This window comes from Anser cygnoides, chromosome 16 (genome assembly GCF_040182565.1).
Source record: "Anser cygnoides isolate HZ-2024a breed goose chromosome 16, Taihu_goose_T2T_genome, whole genome shotgun sequence".
Taxonomy (NCBI): domain Eukaryota; kingdom Metazoa; phylum Chordata; class Aves; order Anseriformes; family Anatidae; genus Anser; species Anser cygnoides.
The window spans coordinates 2,791,911-2,811,988 of record NC_089888.1 but is presented as its reverse complement, the minus strand read 5'-3'; the positions used below and the strand labels follow the sequence as shown (position 1 = coordinate 2,811,988).

Sequence of the window (20,078 nt, the reverse complement as noted above, 5' to 3'; positions counted from 1 at the left end):
CACCTGGCTGCCATCAGTCGGTCCCCCGGGCTGTGGCAAGGACTTCTCGTCCACGCACCGGCAGCTGGAGGTGGGGAGATCAAGATCTGCACCCTGTGCAATGAAGCTTTTTGCTTCATTCAGCTCTCGAGATACTGACGACTATGAAAACGCTGCCGCAGAACTATTTGATAGCCAAGGAGGTGCTCAGCGGGCTGGCAAGTAATTGATCCCGTCATTTAAAAATAGGCTGTCGCCTCGTGTGGCACGTCAGGCCGGCTTTCACAGGCCAGAAAGCACATGGTCGTGTTCCCGCTACAACATCCCGTGGAACAACATGAAAATAAAGAAAATATTGCAACAATAACGTCCCCGGGTAAATCACGAGAAATTTGAAGGAGGGCAGAATGGGAAGGGGAGACATTCGCGTCCCGTCACACGGGCAACGCCGGCGCTCTCCGTGCTGCCCAAAGCGCTCCCCTCCCGTTTGTCGGGATGGGAAGGGAAGAGCACTCATCCCTCCGTGACATCTTTTTGCATCCCACAGGCTGCAAATCCCCGGTTTGATCTCGTTCAGCGTGGAACATCTGACATGCCTCTGATGGGGAGGCTTTACCCGCTCTTATTCCTCCTTCTGATACCCATGACTATAGGATCGGATGAAAGGGAGGAACAGATGGATGGCTCGCGTGTACGCACTGCAAAGCCTTTATCCTTCCCTAGGTGTTGGTTTTAGCGATGCACAGTATTTTTAAATAGCCTCTTCTCTTTTTCCTTTTCCCCTTCACAAGTTTTCCTCTGTGTTCCTCCCCTCGGCTGTCTCTTTCCCCCCTCTCCCATACAAACACTTTGAGCTCGAGTCTTGATACTGAAAAAAACACACCCACCACGGAGCAGCCCTAAGCCAGTGTTTCCTTTGTCCTTGCTCTTTAAAAGCCGTAGTTGCTGCTCAGATGAGGTAACAGGCCTCATAACACAAGAAGTATGTTTTTCAGAACTTAATGTCCTCTGCCACAGATGTCGTCTCTGCCAGAGGCTTATTAACACCTCAGAAGAGCAAAGCCCTGCCCACAAAGGGAAGGGAATCTAAAGAAGATACACAAACAAAGGAGGTGAATGTTAAAAGCAGCTAATGAGGGGGAAAAAAAACTCTCCACCTTCCCATCACGGCACTTCAGAACAAGTAGCATTGCCAAGCACTAAGAACCTGGGGATTAAAGAGACAATTTAGGAAGACTTGATGCGAGGAATGGAAATCTCCTGGAGGACGTTAAAAGAACACAGAAGATCAGCGCACATATTTGGGGAAAAGAAGAGAGACTTAAAAAAAAAATACATGTACGCGTACAGACAACTTTGCAAGGACTAGCAGAAAAGCTTCTTGGAAATAATCAGGTACATTTATTTCCTGGAAGGGAAATTTAAATTTAAAAGAAAATTGAAGCCGTGCTATGGGAGGGGGACGTGCACAAAGCGGTTTCATTATCAAAAAAAAAAGCTGTACGTTCAAAGGGACTTGCTGCAAAAGCAAACCTGTTTGTTTACAAACCTTTTTATTTAAAAGCAATCCCTTAGAAACACCAAGAAGCACTCCAACAAAACACCCACTTCACTGGCTGGTCTCTCTTGCTTTGGAGGTGTGAGGCTGGCGCTGCTTCTGAAAGTCCCGTTCTTTCCCCAGCGCCACCCTTGGTTTGCTCCCCAGCACGCCAAGGACTTGCAGGGGTCAGCCTCGTGCCCTGGGACGTGGTTCCCCTTCCCTGCCCCATCAGAGAACCCCAACACCGGGCCAGAGGAATAGATACGGTTGGAAAAGATGGCAAAGAACAGTGTCTCCTGCTCCTACTAGAGGTGGGGTCGGGGCCCAGACAGACTGCTGGTGTGAGACATGGGTAGGTGAGGAGTGACGACGGGGCCCCAAAGGTCACCAGAAATAAGCAGCATGTCCTGCCGTCCCAAAGGGCACCGTGCCTGAGACCAGGCAGCAAGGCCAATAAAATCAGCCCCTGAGATTGTTGCTGTTTAAAGTGAGATTTCATACGGAAATGACCAGCCCACGGAGGGACGAGCTGGGTGCGCACCACGCATAATGCTAAAACTGCTGGCATTTACCCTCGGCACAGCGCACAGGGGCTGGTGCATCACGGAATATATCACAGGGCTTGAGAAAACTCCAGGGGCTAAAAAGATTCAAAGGGCACTGAAGGCAGGCCGGCCGTGCTCCAGGCCGCAGGAGCTGGGCCGTAAAGGCTTCCCGGCGAGCTACGTCGCATTCACCCTGTCACAGGGCCACAAACCCTTAACGTGGGCCTTGTGCTTCTTTCTTTGTGCGTAAAAAAGCCACTCCTTGAACAGAAACTGTCCTAAACTGCTGCGGGCTGGATGGAGGCTGCAGGGAGGTGGGCATCCAGCCACCCAGCCGAGATGGCCTGGCCCAGCATCGAAGCTGCAAACCCCGATGTCAATAAGGACCCTTGGTGGTGGTGGTGTTATCCCTGTGGTACCCTAATTCTGTGTCAGCCAACAGGGGGGATCCTTATTTTTGGTCCTGGGAGGCTCTGCATGTTACGGGTCCTGTGTGAGGAGGGAAGAGGTGCGTGGAGCCCCGACTTCACCCCTCGGGCATTGGAGAAATTAAAAATTTTCAAGATGACCCCCCCCGTTTGCCATCCACGGCCAGCTTTGTGAGCAATCCTTGCTTGTGCAGGGCTGAGCCAGCCCGAAGGATACGATCAGGATCATCCCAAGGGCAGGAGGAGGCAATTTGCCTCAGATGGTGCAGGCTTGGATTGCAGTCAAGGAACTGAATCTTCTGCGGAGATTAACGAGCTCCGCAGGTGCAGGGGAAGAACAGGCTCTTGGAGCACGGGAGAAGAAAAACACACAGTATGGAAAAGTGCCCGCTGCCCGGCTCGCCGGCGAAGCTGTTAAACAACTGCCAGTGGGTTTTCTGGAAGGAGGTCAGGAGAGGCAGAGGTGTAGAAAGAAAGCAAACAGCAGCCACCCGTGTCCCGACGGAAGGAGGCGCCGGCTAGCGCTTGGAGATCCGACCTGACCCCTGCGCGTTCTGCAAGTTGCCTTGCTGGGATCGAAGGCTAGAAAAGCAATTTGCAAAATAATGCTGGTGGCTGAGCAGCACCACCCCACGCCGGAGCCGCTTCTCACAGTGGGGCTATCTCACCTTTGTCTGCGGGCAAAAAATGAGTCTTTCTGGCCACAGAGGCTGAGTTATTCAGTGCTACAGAGCCTCGCAGGCAGCCTGACAGCAGAACAGGCTCTACAAAGCGTTACCTGATCACAACCAGCTTCAGAAAGCGCCTCCAAAGCCTTCCTACCCCGTGAAGAACGTATCCAAAGGCGGAGGGGAAACACCGGCTTCCCAGGGAATAGCTTCGAGGGACTAAGTGGGGATGGCAGCAAAAGCGATGTGATAATAAGAAGGAAGAGCTGCCGAGATGATCAGTTCCTGGCGTTATATTCCCCAAACACTGCCGAAGCCTCGCAGCCTCCATATGGCTCAGCAGACACGTACAGTAACAGGATCATCCAGAACATGCAGTCCTATAGGAAGGGAACAAGAAGCGCAGACGTGTCCGCGCTCCTCCACATCATACCGGGACCCGATGCGAAAGGGACGGGAGGAAATTCAGCTTTCCCCCACCGTCCTGCCCCGAAGCCCCCTCTGCCCTCCAGACCCTTGGGGTTCCCATGTCGGTTCCAACCGGGGCCGGTCCCACCAAGCCCCCAGGCCCTGCCGGGGCACACCTACAGGGGTGACCCATTGCAGACACGAGGGAGACATCGCACCAGCTCCCCGGCTGCGTTTTGCTGCTCATTGCCGGTCGGTCCGTGGCTTGTCTCGCTCCTGTGGCACCAGCGCTCAGCTCCATGCCTGCAGGCAAGGGAAGCAAAGCTGCACCGGGGTGGCTCATCAGAAGTGGCTGTTGTCACCCTCACCTCGGTGACAGCTCGACGGGGCCTCGGCAAAGCCCTCGTCTGTCCGTGCTATCAGCAGAGCAAGGTTTTTGTAGAGCAGAAGCGCGGTGAGTCCCGGTGGTTCCCAGGGGTTTTCCCTAGGAGATGTCCTCGTGTGACCGTCCCATCCTGTCCCAGAGCTGCTGGACTCATGGTCTCTGCTGACCACAGCATTTATTGTCGGTCTGAGGAAGGGTCAGGCCTGTAGCGAGCTCCAGAAAAACTTCTCGGTCATGGTTTGTGAGCACGAAGCCTCCTTCCCCAGCCTACCGAGGCTCAACCAGCTGCAGTTGCTCTTCCCAAGTTTTTTCCAAGGCTGTTAAGCCAGCATCCGCACTACTTGTTTCTCAGTCATCTGGTCTCCAGTTTTGAGAAACTATTTCAGTTCTACAAACCTGGCTTGCCATCTCTTTCCTTCTATGAGGTTTTGGAAGGAAAAAGGATGATTCAACACCTTTTTTTTTTTTTTTTTATGATTACTTTTCCAAGTGGGGGGCTCCTTCACACACGGCTGCGTATTCCTAGCATCCATCGCACCACTCCTGCTGGCACCTGCAGTGTCTTTGATGCTTTCTCTTCCCTCACCGAGGGGCTTGTTTATTTTTATTTATTTATATCATAGGCAAAGCCTAATTCTTGGTTTCCTTGTTAAAACCCCTCAGCCCAGCTCCTTGAGGAGCAAAGCAGTCATACGGAAAGTTAATGAGAAATTCTCACTCCACCCCTGAGGACCGAGGAGGGGATAATTTAGGTAATACTCGGAACCAGCTCTGACCCTTTTTAGACTCCCCAGCACCCACCGCGGGAGGAGGAGGAGGACCCAGGTGCCCTACTTCTCCCTGTCGATGCCACCACCGCCTGCCTCTGCGCGCGCGGCGCTGCCGGCAGGTCCAAGCGCTGCGTGGAAGCTGGGGAACCACCTGTGCTTTTACAGCCTCTGGGCAGGAAATGCAAATTTTCAGCACTTTCCTCCACTGGACACCCAGAAAGCTGATGCCTGGCTCTGACACCTGCTGGATGCAATCATTTCGTAACGTCCTAATGAGCTGCATCAGCAGGACCAAGCATCCTCTCCCTCTGCCCAGGACGGGTTCTCCCCCTGCTCCGCTCCACCGCGCTTCCCCCTGGGAAGCGTTTTGTGATGCTTTGGGTCTCTTGTAAACCGTTATTCTTCCATTTGGGCAGTCTTTCAACCCCGTGAAAGTTACACGTTGTTTTCATTTCTTCTCAAGTACCTCAGGTCAAAGAAAGACCGGTGGCAGTGGCTTTAAAAGCCTAATAAAGCCTTTCATCCGCAGACCTGCTTGCTGGCGCAAAGTCAGGGAAAACAAACTAAGTCATCGAGTGTTGTTCAAACTGTCAGATCCTTTTCAGCATGCTCTTCCTGCCAGCCTGTTCGCCTGCGTTTGGGGGCTGGGATGGGGAAACGAGGAGGGGGAGGGAAAAAAAAAATAAAAAAAAAAACCCCGATGGCAGGAAGCCCATGGAACAACTGGCACCTCTCCAGAGCAGCCTCCCCCCGGCCCCCAGCCCGCCTTCGTGGGCACCGGCGCCTGCCAAGCTGCTCGGCACACGCACGCGAGCGCGCAACGCGCGGGCAACCAAATGACTTCCCGACAACTTTGCTCACAAGTGGCACTCCACTCCCGGCTTGGCACCTCCCGTGTCCCCCCGCGCCCCCGCCTCTCCAGCCTCCCAACGAGCTGGAAAGGTTCCAGTGCTTAAAAGCCCATTTAACCACTCCCTTTTGTTTAGGAACGCTAAGCCTTGATCTGATTTTTATCGACTCCGCCGTGCCAAGGGGAGGAGGATGCGGAGGGTTTCAGAGGATCCTGCAACGAGCTGAAAAGCTCCGGGAGCCCTTCAAGCTTCGAGAAGGGCTTTGCCCGCTCGGCGGCAGCCCTCGTGCCATTGAGAAGCCCCGGGAGGAGAGCGTGTACATTCGCCGGACCACACAGGATGGTTTCCGCTCCGGCTTTTGTGCACGGTCCTCCCTTTAAAAACTTCATTATTGGCACGCTCGGGAGCCGAAAGTCGGTGCCATGGTTGGCTGGCACTGCCTTTTGATGGTTAAATAGTGCTTTATCCTCTGCCTTGTTCAGTGCTGCTATGCCCAGGAAAAGCGGAGCGGCAGGGGTGGGAGGCGAGAACAGGACCTCTGCTCTGCCTGACAATTGTAATTTTCCAGGGTATTGTTCGGAGACATCCTTCTGCAAATGATAAAGCCAGCATGATTACAAAAAAAATATATCCTTTTAAAATATGTTTCTCTTTTCCATAAAGCAGGTAAAGGCAGCCGCATTTAGAGCTAATTTCTATCCCTTTGTACAGTGTAGCATTTGGATGCCCTCTTAAGGATGCTGGGTTTGAAAGTTTCCCTTATCAACATCATTTTTTCTCATAACCCCAGACAAGCTCTTAACGTCAGTGACAGAAAGGGCCAGGAAGGCAACATGACAGACAACCACGCGGACCCAGAGTAACGGGAGCCTCTTCCCCACACCACACCTCCCCTTCCCACGCCATCACTTCTGGAGAAGGCTGCTTATCGCGCGGGGAAAGGAGTAACCAGGGTCTGCCCACCGAGACCACCAGCCCCAGGGAAGGGTGTGCTGGTGGTTTGGTCCCGCGCTTCATGCCCATGACCCCACCAGTCCTGTGCTGCTGCTGCCATGGGGCTGCCGACCTGGGGGAAGAATTTAAGCGTCCCTATAGCTGCTGTAAATTTGGGTGAATGAGAACAGTTTCTCATCTATGCAATTTACGCCGATCGAGGCTCTGCCCTCACACACCCTGCGATCTGGAGGAAAGAGTCTGCCTCCTGCTAGGCACTCTCTGACACTTTTTTTAACTTTCCACAGGGCTCTGGCTCTGCCCTCCTCTGCTTTTTAGTTTCCCACCAAAGAAAAAAAAATAATAAAGGAAGTAATGATGTGGTCAACAGAAGGAGCAGCATGTTCGAGGCAGGTCCTACCCAAAAGTTGACACAGAAACAGAGACTTAGGGGCATCGGGAATAGCACGGCCTGGAACAATGGCTCTGAAAAACAAATTGCACACAGACACTATCCAAGCAACCGCCTTCGGTTCAAACCAGTCAGATATTTTTGATGTCCTGCAGCTTCAGGAAGGATAACAGGCAGTTGAGTACAAGTGCTGAAGATCACGTTAGCCCTACTGGATTATTCAGGTCATGCTAAACAACAAATTCAGCGGATTAAAAGAGCCCTCGTTCCTGCTGTGCAGTTTTAACAGCCTGCAAGTTACACTGAGGGCTGAGGATGCTATGTACGTTGCATGCCTTGTGCAGCACTTTCTAGTCAGACAAGCTCAGCAAGGGGCATCTGCCTTCCTAAAAATTACCATTGACCCATTCCTGTTTAGGAACATTGAGAAACCAATGGACTCACCCAGCAGCTATGTGAAAACCTCTTTGCCAAGCCATGCAGAACTCACTTTTGTGTCTGCAGTGTATCGGCATTGTATTACCATGACAAAACCAAATTACTGCCATTGAGGGTAGCCTTTGCGAGCACAACAGTCCTGCTCTAGTAATAAACTCGTGCGCACAAATGATAGCACAAAGGAGTGGATGTGTAGCTGCTGTGGGACCGCTGGGGTAGCGGTGCAGTTCTGCGGCTTCTTTCTTGCCTTGCCCAAGGCTTCTTTCTTGCCTTGTCTGTGCAGGCATCAGTGCCTCCAGGCATTGCAATGCTGCTGCCTCGTGTTCGTGGTCCTGCCATCGCTGCCGAGTACGGGCCCTAGTCACCGCAGCACACTCAGGGCTGCTGCGGCACTGCCCCTTCCCTCGCTGGGGTCAGTGAAACCACGGGTGTTCCTGCACGGCCACTGAAACCACCCACCGTAATTAAGGCTGTGTTTCGTTTTAAAAATAATGCTATAATCATTACAAACGAACGTGCTGCATTGCCTGGGAAAGGCGATCATGAGACAGGTCGGAAAGGAAGGACCCGACTTCCAGCACACGTGCACGGAGCCTCCACCTGCCGAAAGCCTCCCTGCATGACACGAGCCACAGCCCCCAGAGACATCTCGTCGGTTTCCACCTCTCCATGGCTCGTCTGAAAAAATAAATCCTTCGGTGACCAAGCGAATGAATGATGAACAAAGGAACCGGTGGTGCTCCTGCTCCATTTTTCCAACCCCATCCTGCTGAGGCAGGCAGCACTTTGGGGGCTCTGGGGTCTTCCAGGAGCTGTGCAGTTCCCGTCCCCGCGGGGGGAGCAGTGATGGGGTCTCCTCTCCCCCACTGCCCGTGCTGGGAAACTGGTAGGGATTAAATAAAGCCAAGGCTTCTGCCTCTGTTACAACTGGGAGAAATTACCTGACAGCCTAGACAAATATTATGGGAGCTGACAGACGGACACACCTACACGCTGCATGGGGTGGCCCAGAGCTCCTTGCCTTAAACTAGGCTAAAAATGAAACCAGCCAGTCCCTGAGCGGGTCGGGACGTGGATGTGAGAGCTGGTACCGGGCTGGCAGGCTCCTTGTGGAGGCAGAAGCTCTCCTGAGATTCAATTAGCAACGCAAGAGAGAAGGAGTTGGTTTGGAGTAAAACACTGAGCCCATGTATGAGGATTTAGGAGGACAGCTCGTGCTAGCACTGACCTCAGACAACAGTTTCAGAGTAGCTTTGACCTCGCAATCCGCACCTTAATGGACCCAGGTCCCACACCAGAAACCGACAGCAAAGATCCACGTGAGAAGCTGAAGCCCCTACTTTTCCACCCGTAGTTATTATCTGACCTGACGTCTGGATACAGCAGCATCTTTAAAACGCTCTCTGCTAAGAAAGTCACCCCCAAATCTAAACATCGCTTTTCATGATACGAGGATGCCAGCGTGCCAGTGTAACAACATAATCAAGGCTTTTTCACAGAAGTTTGCAGATACTGCTGGGTATTTTTTCAGATAAAATAAATCACTGTGAGCTCCCACAAGGGCTTCTTGAAGGTACAAGATGGCAAAACTGAATGCTCATCACCGGCGGATCAGCAAGCAGATGGAAAAACCACAGTCAGAGGTTGCACGGCGTTTGCTGTTTCTTTAAGTCGCTGATGGATTCACACATGATGCAACTAGACACAACACAGCACTTGCATCTTCCTGCATCAGTGATTCTGCAGACATAGAGCTTCCCACCCTCCTCTTCCCCTTTCCAAAGCCCAGGCACATTTTTGTCTGGAACTGGGTACAATCACGTTCTGCGTACGAGCCCAGCAAAACAAAACATCCCATTTTCAGTTCACAGAGCTGCCATGGCAGAAATAAATATTATTTTGTTTGTTGCGGTTTTCTTTCTCTTTGCTGCCGTTTTGTTTTCCAAAATCATTGTTCTGCCGAACAGTGTAACAAAACCTATTCTTCCCGATTCAAGATTTCGCAGCTAGCTGCATAGTAGCTGGGTCCTCATTAAAAAGTCAATCCCTCTAAACCAAAACCCGAACCCAAACCTCTCCAAAACCTCAGCCTCTGGAGAACTTCCTAAATCAGTAAATGTAAGACAAGTGCCTGGCTTCCTTCCAGTTCCAGCAGGAAGCCACCAAACACAAGGTTGTTGAAGCACTGCCACGGTTTGCAAGCAGAAGAGAACTCCTTTGGTTCTGCCTCTGCTCAGAGCATGCTAGGGCTGAATTTGGGACAGGCTAAACCACTTCCCATTCCCAAACTGGGCTGTGACTGCAACTGGTACCAGCAGTGCTCAGGAAGAACAGCATCAGCTGCCCGTCTGGCTGATGCCCCCAGGATTTGAGAGCAAAACATCCAGAGGTGCAACGGCCACTGCAGCAGCGCTCTGCCTGCAGAAGCACGTCGCTGGATATTGATGAATCAAGTCAGGGGATGAGCCCTCCTTGGAGGAGAAACCTGCTCGAGTTTGGGCTTTAGGATCCTGACATGGACTCGCCAAGATCAAGCACTTGTAAGGGCTCCTGACCTCTGTTTGCAAGGGGCAGCTTCAGGAATTAGCTTCTGTTTTCTCCTTCTCCCTCCCTTCTCACTTCAGTTGCCTGATCTGGTGGTAATTTTCCTCCCCATCCTTTCCTCTTCCCACCCCATCTGCCAGTAACAAAAATACAGATGAGAAAAGGCACAATTGCACAAGAGAAGGGATTTTTTCCATCATCAGCCTGCACACTGCCCTGATGCAGAAGTGTGGCAGGTTGCGCGGGTAAGGGTTGGATGGAGGCCGTGCGGGGCAGCGAGCCGAGCTGCCCCTTCACCCCAGCTCCCTGCCTGCTCTGCTCCTGGCTTCACTGAAGGCACCGGGTGTGAAATGGTGCCAGCATCGACGCCTTGCGCTTTTCTGAGCAGCCTTTGTGCCGAAGGAGTAGTCAGACCAAATCTGTGCCCCGCGTGGTGTGCCTACCTTTAACGGGTGTACCTAGAGGGAAATATTCCCTGGTTTTGCACCACTGATAAAAAAAGCGTGTTTCTGTGCAGACACTGGCTCCGTGGCCCAGCGGATGCAGTGCTGTTGCAGGCCGGTGTTAGAATCCATTTAAAGCGACCTGCCTTGCTGACAACTTCAGAATGAAGAAAACATATTAATCAACGCTTACCTTGGATTTTGGCCTGGGGGGTTCTTTTTCCCAACAGGGGCTGCTTCACGGGGATTTTTGTAGCTAGGAAAAAAAAAAAAAAAAAAAGGTATTGTAAGAATGAATGGAAAGAAGAAATTACATTAGCATGCCGTTTTTAAAAAGCTCTACTTGTTTTACGGAATATTTTGATTTTTGCTTAGCACTACAACTGACCAGATTAATCTTTGAAAATGAAATCTTTATAAGCTTATCCTCATTTTTGATGGAAATTGTTCAAGCTCTAATGCGAAGTCACTTGTAGGGTTGTTCCTCTCCTCCAGCCCCCTTCCTTCCTCCCCATTTACCATATTGGAAACTGAGGGTGGTCCCGGAGCTGCTCCCTGATATCCCATCACGTTCTGGTTAGTTTATCACCAAACTCATGGCATGCTTTATGCTCCCCAACAGGACAATTAAAACAACTCGGGATTAACAGAAGATGAATTTCCAGGTACCACCAGCCCAACTTCTAGGACAACTGCCCGTGCCAGTCAGGGCAAACGTCTCCAGCTCTGAACTACTCAACCCAATGTCAAACGCGCAGTGAAGGAGCTGCAGAGTTCTGACCTTCCTTTTTGAGGGGTTTCCCAAAACACCTCCTCTAAGAAAGACAGAATTCCCCAGATTAATTTGCTTGAAATTCACCGTAAATATTTGTTAACCTGCTTCTCCTGCCCCCTCCCTCCCTCCCCAGCAGCTCTTTGTCTCGCACCAGCGCTCTGCCGCCCTTGCATCCTACGAGCCCTTCTGCCTCGATGCTTCACGGGCTGAGATGATCTTCACCCGCCCGCCGATGGAGCTGATTTAAAGCAGCCTTCCTCAATTCACGTATTGCACCATCCCTCTCTCTCCTCTCTGCTCTTGCAGCTACAGTTCTGGGTGGATTTCATCTTATTAAAAAAAAAAAAAAAAAAAAACTGAAACCCCATCCCAGCCCCGTCTCTCCCTGCCAGAGCTGCCCCAGGGTGCCCGAGCCGGGCGGGAGCTGCTGAAGACCTCGGAGCCCAAGCCCCCAGCCTTCAACTTCCACATGTGGTTGTGGGCGGCAGATTTCTGCCTTTCACACTTAAAATGGTGAAAAGCGCAGTAGATCTGCTCGACGGGGAAGGGGTGCCTGGTTAACCTCCTCTCGGGACGTGCAGATGCAGAGGAGCGCTTTCCCACCCCCCGTGGCCGCAGCCGGCCTTTGGGCCATCGGCCAACCCAGCCCTGAGCTCACACACCTAACGTGCTTTTGGTGCTGTTCAGCCCAGGAGAATTGGGAAAAATAAAGTTTGCTCCCCCTTGTGCTGCCCTACAACTGCCCTGGAAACCAGCCCTAAATATTCCTGTTTTTAGCATCGTTGTGAAACTTGTGTAGGACTGTGAAAATTGTGTAGGATCCTGCTGATCCTACAAACCCAGGTGCTGCTGCACACCGTGCTCGTGGGGTGCGAGACCTGCTGCCCCGGGGCAGGAGCACGGCCACCTCTCCCCTGCTCTGCCTTGGCCTGCGAAATGAAGAGGATCCTTCTGCACGTGCCTCTGTGAAACCATGTGCCTGCACCGTGAGCTCAAAATGACACTTCTGAATAATTTAAGATAACGATAATAGAAACATGAAAAAAAAACTCTTGTAGAGACCAAACCCGATTCCTCTCACAGCTTCTGAATTAGTTTTTCACTTGTAGCCACTTCTGCTCTATCTTAAGAGCTATAAAAAAGCGCGATAGAAGGGAGTATTAAAAATTATTAATGCCTTTTTTTTTTTTTTTAAAGTACCTATTGCTTAACCTTCTGCGGTTCTATTCCTGGGTTCCTGTGCAGCTTCCATCTGCACACCGAGAGCCTCGCGGAGCCCCTCGCATGCTGCAGCCGAGCCCGCCGAGGACGGGCTATTTTGGGCCTTTTCCCCTGCAGCTGTTTTGTTTTGTGCCGCTGGAGACGATGTCACACGAGGTCAGCATTATTATTTTTTTTAATTTCTGAGCTTTATTTACAAGATAGCATTAACTGTTTGGATTTCCCAGCCCCAAAACTCTTTGCTGGCTTTCTGAATGTAGCGGGTTGGTTTTTTTTTTCTTTGGTTGGTTGGTTTTAATTTTATTTTTAAAGCTGAGAACGGAGTCCAACGCTGCTGAGCACCTTGCTGTCAGGATTACAGAAGCGTGGGCTGCCCCAGGAGCACAGGACCGGCCCAGCACCTTCCAGCCCGCAGCACCCAGGGGTGTTGGGTGCCTCTCTCGGGGCACCCGACCCCGCCGGGAGCGAAGAGCGGCCGCGGCCGCGCTCAGCGCTGCGGGACTCCGGTTCCCTGCCTGCACTTCTCCATTGATTTATGGGGCAGCTCACTTCCAGACCCACCTCCTCCAGGAGGAGGAACCTCGCTCGATGTGAATAACCGGCTCCTATATCTCTTAAAGCACTCGCCGCGGCCTTCCGAGGGGGGAATTATGGCGAAGGGCAACATTTCTCCTCCCTTCGGATGGGGCTGCAAACGAACACAGCCGGAGAGCCGGTGCGTTCTGCTGGTTTTGCTGTAGCTTTTTTTTTTTTTTTAAGGGAAAAAAGTGCGAAATCCATAACCCAAAGCAGAGCTCGAGGAGGAGGAGGAGGTCCCGTGCCCCACGGCCGCGGCAGGGGCACACAATGGCAGGCACGCACGCCTGCCGCCCATTCAATCTCTCCCTCGCGTCTCTATATCTATATCCACATGCCCCACAAAGGCATATTTTCTACATTAAGCCTATGGATTACTGGCTCAGGCCCTTACAGAAAAAAAAAAAAAAAAGGAAAAAAAAAAAAACGTTGCCAAGACGACGAGCCAGGGGTTGCTATGGCATTTCGGAGGCGAGCAGCTGGGCCAATCCCCGCTCGCTGCGAGCTGGGAAGGCGCAAAGCCCCGAAATTTAATGTCAGCGCCGAGAGGAAGGGAAGCTGTTGAGGCATGCATGATGCTGAGCGTGCGCTTGCTAAATGCGGACAACATGGCCCCCATGATTAGGACCAGCACACTAATGAATATTCATTGGGCTGATTAAAGCAAAGTCAATTAACTACTTGACTGCTTGATTTTTTCCTGGGTTTCAGTCTTCTCTTTTAACCATTTTGCCACTGGGGATGCTCTTGTTCTGCCCTTCATCTCCCTATTTCCTCCTCTCTATTTTCTTACGCTGGCAATTAGGGTTCAGATTTTTTTTTTTTTTTGGTCTTTGTGCCTTTTGCCGACAATAACCCATCCTATTCAGATTTTACGGCTTCCTTTATTTCCCCAGTAAATCACGCTCTTCTAGGGTCACCGTCTTCCGCTGCAGCGGTAGGTAAGCCAGAAGGTCACAGATTCCCATCAAGTTTTTAAATCTCACGTGCGATGTAATTCAAAATCCACGGCTAAGCAATAATGCTGATTTTCTACTTCACAGTGGGATTCCCCCCCATCAGCGCAGCCCTTTGTTTTATAACAGAGGGCTGCTGCGAGCCCGGCCAAGGGCTGGGGAGTATTTTTTTATTCTGATTTGTTAGAGCGGGATTTCTTCAGATGGACGACTCAGACCGAATGTTCTAGGAAACCTAAAGGGATCCTAAAATAAAACAACAATTCATTAAAACGGTTTTCAATTCCGAGAGATGTCTTTCTCCCAGCGCAGTAGTGATGTAATAAGGCTGTGATGGGGACTGCATATTTTATAAAGACCATTTTTCAGAATGTGCCTGCAAACTAAAACATGTGATTCAATTAAAAATAAATGAAAAATTGTTGGCCAAAAATCAACATTTGTGAGCTCAGCACTTACAACCTAACCTGGGAAAATACATTCATTTTCATCACGTTCAAATTTCTCCGGTTCTTGTATTATGTATACAGGACTTTCAGAGAAAGATGCATTTCTGTGATAGCGAGGAATCTCCTGGAGGGGAGTCATTAGGAGCTGTAAGTAACACCCCGATGGGTAGAGTGGAAAACCTGAACGTAATCACCCAGCACTTGGGCTTGTATCTTTGTCAGCAATTGAAATAAAAAGGTGCCGAGGCAGGCAGAGCCTACAGAGGGAAGGCACGGCGCTGGCTTCCAACGTTGCACGTTCAGTACCCGGTGAATTCAGTTACATGCAGGCAAACCCGAACTGCCAGTCCTGCTCCTCTCTTCTAAGGAGCAAAAGTCACAATTCGAGGCTAGCGACCCAAATACGTGCTGGTCAAACTGGGGAGGGAAGGGTGGGTTTGAACCAAAAAGATTAGAGGGGGAAAAAGGAAGCAGAAGAGGCATGGAGTGAGGCAGAGCATAACCGAATGAGGAACTGAATTATTTTGAACTGCAAGCCAGAAATATATAACCAAATCTCATTCTATAAGCTCCGCAGACACACGGATTTCTCTGTTATTTGGCTAGAGGATGCAGTTATTTAGGTTTTTATACTTAGATACTTTTAACAGCAAATAGTTGCTTTTCCAGCACGCCACTAAAACGTGGAAAACTGAGAATTGCAATATCTTCCTCTGGAAGCTGTACTGGGGGAGCATTACAAACAGTTTCTCTGCAACCTCGCTGCACGTACATCCTCCTCCTATTAACACCACTACCCCAACTTTTAATCTTTGCATTTGCAGCCCAATATTTAGCACCTGCTTGGACCCTACACATCGTTCCGACTTCCCCCCGCACCGGATAACGCTGACGGAGGATGAAAAGTGCAGGCAGGACTCGGTGCGCGTGTGCCCGGCTCGCGGAGACGCTGCCTTCCTTTCAGGGCTTTGCATTTCTGCCATCAAAATCAGCAATCTGCATAGCAACACCGAGCTCCGCGGGGTTCACGTGTAACTCACCCAAATCTGAGGAGCACCACAACAAATAATCACCTGTTTACAAATTCAAAGAACGACAAAAGAAGGGGAAGGGGACCGCGTTCAGCTGCCACGTTTAATCAAAACAAAATACGTCGTGGGCTCTTTTTCAAAATCGGACATTTTTGCCTACGCGCACTCAAAATCTCCTCGCAGTTTAACTGGGGGCAATATGCAAACGTAGAGGTGCGCACACAAAGAAAAGGAGAATGATTGTGTTTAAAAAAAAACAGACAATTGGATTCAAATTGTAACTGGGTCACAAATGAAACACGGTCAGCAACCTCGCTGAGGTTTGCCTGGAGTACAGGAAAAATGAACGGCGACAAAAAACCCCCACGCAAGCTGCCACGCGCCTCAGCAGCCTTTGCAATTCCTGGTCAGGAGAGGCCACAGCACCAGCCGGGCAGGGCATGCGGGTCAGGATTAAGATGCATTAACAGATTCGTAGGGAGGGAGCTTGCCCAGCACCTGCCCGCAATTTGCCGATTCCCCCCATCTCCCTTCCCCGCGAATCTAATTCTCTTTTCTACTCAGAGGAAGATTTTAAAAATAATTTAATTCTGGGTCAAATTTGCATCCCTGAGCTGCGGAAAGCATTTTATCTCAGAATCTACACAGGCGTAAGAACTACACAATTACCGTGCTCGTATCTGAACGATGCTGCGAAAAAATCCTCAAGGATGTGCATGTGTGCGCATGCATACACACAGGGATAAATGCTAATAAACAGCACTTAGCTCACGTCTAAGACTCGAGAAACATTCCATCAACTTTAAAAAAAATAAATGTGAAAACAGAACCCCCAAAATTTGCTTCTGCACAACGTAAATATCCCGACCACAAGCCCCTCGCAGTGAATTCAGGGTTAAGTCTCCGGGTTCCCGTCTGATACTCCCAGCCTTTCATCACATCTCTATGAATTTTTATTCCTGCACTCGGGGGGAAATTAAGGCTGATGGTGTCAGCACAGAGTTTGGAGCCCCATTTCGACGTTTCTCGTGCTTGGCCTGCTTAATTCAGATCCTTTCGGTTTGCCTCCCACCCCTTTAGGCGGAGGGTTTGGGGCTCCCTAATCAGCTGCGGCCGTGCCGCGGTTTCTCGGAGGCTATTTCCCACCCAGCTCCCCCCGGGCCGCCCCCAAGCTCCTCGTATCAAGGCAGGAGCCATTTTCCCTGGGCAGAAGCAGACAAATTCCTCGCCCTTTGCTTCCAGCCCGGCCGAGCCGGGAGCAGCGGCGAGCCCCAACTTTCCCTCCCCTCGCTCCCTCCGAGCGGTTCAGGAAAAGCCCGGTGCGTTTGAGATCGAACCGGGATGTGTCTGGGATTAAAGCACACACGTTCACGGCCCTGGCGGTGCTAACCAACCAGAAGAGTTATCTAACACACGATACATGTGATTGCTTGAATAATATTACAGCGCACGCCGCGTCCCTTCCTCCCCGCACGCACAGCCTCCCCGCGCACACACATGGTATTTCTAATAGGATCGCTTCCCCCCCACCCCCTCCCTCCCTCTCCCCCGCTTTCACAATCTGTCGCTCTCCAATCTGCCCACTCTGCTCTATTTTCCCATCCAACATTCCCCCTCCAACACCTTCCCCTCCTCTGCAGCCCCCGGCCTTGCTCCCTCGATCTTCCCCCTCCTCGGGCGCGCCGCGATGGCATCCGGATTTTGGCTCGGTGGACATTCAGAGCACTTCGGCCGGTTAAAAGAAAAAGAAAAGGAAACGGCAATTCTTCTCCCTGTAACTAGCACTTAAATATCACAGTGAGCAACCGGCTCTGCTAATAATCCGGTGGCTAAAATCAATTTTCCATAGCGCTAGGCTGCGTTATTAATACTCAAATCGCACTCGGTGCCTTTTATCGGAAACTTTACAAACAAGTTGGCCGTCGCCAGCTCTGATTTACAGAGGGGAAGGAACAGCAGAGGGAGGAGAAAGGCTCGGTCAGAGCTCCCCAGCAGGCTGGTAGCAGAGCCTGAAATAAATTAGGTCTCCTGGGTTCCAGTCCGGTGCCCGAGCCATTAGTCTCTGACTACGAAACAAATGCAGGGAGGCCAGCGAATGCGTAAATTGAAGCAACACTTCACTGTTCTTGCAGTCTGCGGAATAATTACTGGGTGCATATGTAGCTGGAGATGCCTGAGGCTTCGGTGATCTCAGGGATGTATTTTTACGATCCAGCCTTTCCTCTAGCCCGTCCTGCTGCTCTTCCACGTTGCAGGAACTATTTGCTCCGGCTGCAATTCGGCCCCAACCAGGCCAGGAGTTGGAAAACGCAGGCCACAGCCACATCTAGCCCAGCGAGGGGGGTTAAGGAGTTCAGGGGAAGCACGAGGCTTTAGCCAGGCCTGGCAGGATTATGGAAATAAGTATTTAATTTCCCAGAAGAGAACGAGCTTGCGGCCAGCCTGTGTGAGCCTATACACGGACACACACATGCACGGGGACGCGCCAAAAGCTCTTCCACGGCACGAAAGGAGGGGGAAAGGTGGGGTGGTGGCGTTTACTCACTGTGTACGGTAATAACAGTTCTCACAAAGAGGAGAGAGAGATAAACGCATTTGTAAGTTCTTGCTTTTCTAAGCGGTGCGCCCAGTCTGTGGGTCCCCTCCTCTCTCCCCACGCTTTGGGGCAGCAGCGGTGAGACCTGCACGGGACGGGGGAGGCAGGGCAGGGGCCGGCCTGGGGTCCTGCAGCATGGGGAGCCCAGAGGGTTATGACGGCCTGCTCCCTTGTCCTGAGCACAAGAGCACCTACAGCTACGAAGACGTGTGCTGCCGCAAACAGAGAACAGTAAAATCAGCAAGAAATTTCTGCCATTCCCGCAGGCCAAGCAAAATCTGCTTGTAAGGCTGCTTTTACACAGGGGAAAAAAACCCAAAGCTCCTTAAAAGTCCGGAAGGCGTGAATGAAGTTCTTGTTCCCGACCTGGGCTTGCCGGTTCTGCATGGCCTCAGCTCATCCCTCCCCACCTTCTGCATCTTGCTAGGTCAAGGCTGCACCTAGAGGCTGAAGACCCCCAGCACAGCTTCCGCTTTCATTTCATTCATCCGCAGAAAGAATAAAAATGCTCTGAAAAAAAATTAAAGATGCAGAAGACCAAATCTCTTCACCTCATTTTATATATATTTTTTTTCTGCACTTGAACTTTTTTTTTAATAAATGATTAATAAATAGGAGTTGGTACAAGTGTAGGCACAACACTTGGCTGTGTTTGCCCTACATATTTAAAAACCAGATTACTTAAGAGACTTTGTGATCTGAAATGGCCTGGAGTGAGCTGCATTTTATATGCTGCAGTGCAAAAATCTTTGATGTAATAGCATAAGGGAAAAAGAATTGTTCAAGCCCTTCCAAGTCCTCCCCCCCAGAATTTATTTGAGAATAGCCTAGCCTTTGACTTGCTACATTTTAGGTTTAAAGCTCCTTGTAGTACCCGTGCTCTTCCAGCACGCTCAACCTCATCAAAACATGCACAGCTAGTGACTATTGCCCGATTTCTCACAAATCTTACCGCAAATATGCCCCACATCACATTGTCTGCTACTACTAATTAGGAGTTTGGCCCTCATCAGGTCAAGAGTATTAAAAAATTACTGCATTGACCTCCCAGCGTAACGCTCACAGGATATTTTAAGGCTTTTCTTGAGACCCGTGAAGGAAGACGCTGATTGTATAACAAAGCTGGAATTTGGTTTAGGCACGGGGTGTGAGATGAGACCCTTAAAGAGAAGGACAAAGTGTCACGAGGCTCCTAAGGTCAGCGTGGTCCACTCAAAGAAACCTGTGAAATTTCTGAATAGGAGAAACTTCCATTTGCATCTCTTTCCTGAGGAGTAACAAACAATTGGAAAGATTACGGGATATTTTGACAGCAAATTTCCTTTAATCTTCATTATGAAATATAGACATTGAAAAGTGGACATCGAAATGTTTTAAACAGGGCTCCGTAAACCATTGCTTTTATTCAGCAGAGACCACAAACAGCTTTCCTGATCCACAAAATTTCTGGTAAAAAGGCAGTTCAGGTTTCCTCGCAATAGCAGCAGTGCTGACTGTCAGAAACGTGAACAAGCAGATCACCCGGGGACATTCCTTGTTCGAAACTTTGAGGATCAAGCCTCTTGCAAAGATTCCTGCGCACATCCAGGCTCCTGTACCAGGAGGGCGCCTCCTTGCCTTGGGCAAGCACAGCTTTGTAGGTGGAACCCAGGCAGAAATCAGCCACCAGAAAGGCGTGAAATGTCACAGCCGTTTTCAAAAGGGCTCCAAAGCCGAACCGAGGAGTACAGACCTGTGCACGTGGCTCTTGTAAGCTAGCAAAAAATATTTGCAGTTCTGTACATGTACAGATCCCTGAGAACTGGGGCAGATTTGGGAGGCGTGACATTCATCCAGCACAACGGTGCTGATGTTTTGACCGTGCCCGGATCTCTGCGAAGCTTCTGGCCACTTCCCTCTCTAAAAGCTCTTAAAGAAACCGAACTATCAGGGCAGAGGAGGGGACGCTCTCTTCTGGGTTAATAACTGCAGGGCAGTGATAATTTTTAACAATAAAGCAGAGCACCCAGAGCCACCCGAAGCCTCCACGGCCCAGGCTGCAGGATGCCCACGTGGAGCACCCAGCCCCGAGGCGTGCCACAGATCGGACGGGCTCCGCATCCTCAGACCCGCCAGAACCCGAGCAGCCCA

At 50.8% G+C, this 20,078-nt stretch overlaps 1 long non-coding RNA gene across 1 annotated transcript in view; it reads right to left on the bottom strand.

Moving 5' to 3' along the window:
- The window catches only part of LOC106040840 (uncharacterized), a 160,852-nt gene that overhangs the window by 103,350 nt on the left and 37,424 nt on the right, over positions 1-20,078 (bottom strand). Inside the window, exon 2 of the long non-coding RNA XR_010825316.1 lies at positions 10,538-10,600. This is a non-coding gene — a long non-coding RNA (uncharacterized lncRNA). The remainder of the gene's footprint in view (positions 1-10,537; positions 10,601-20,078) is intronic.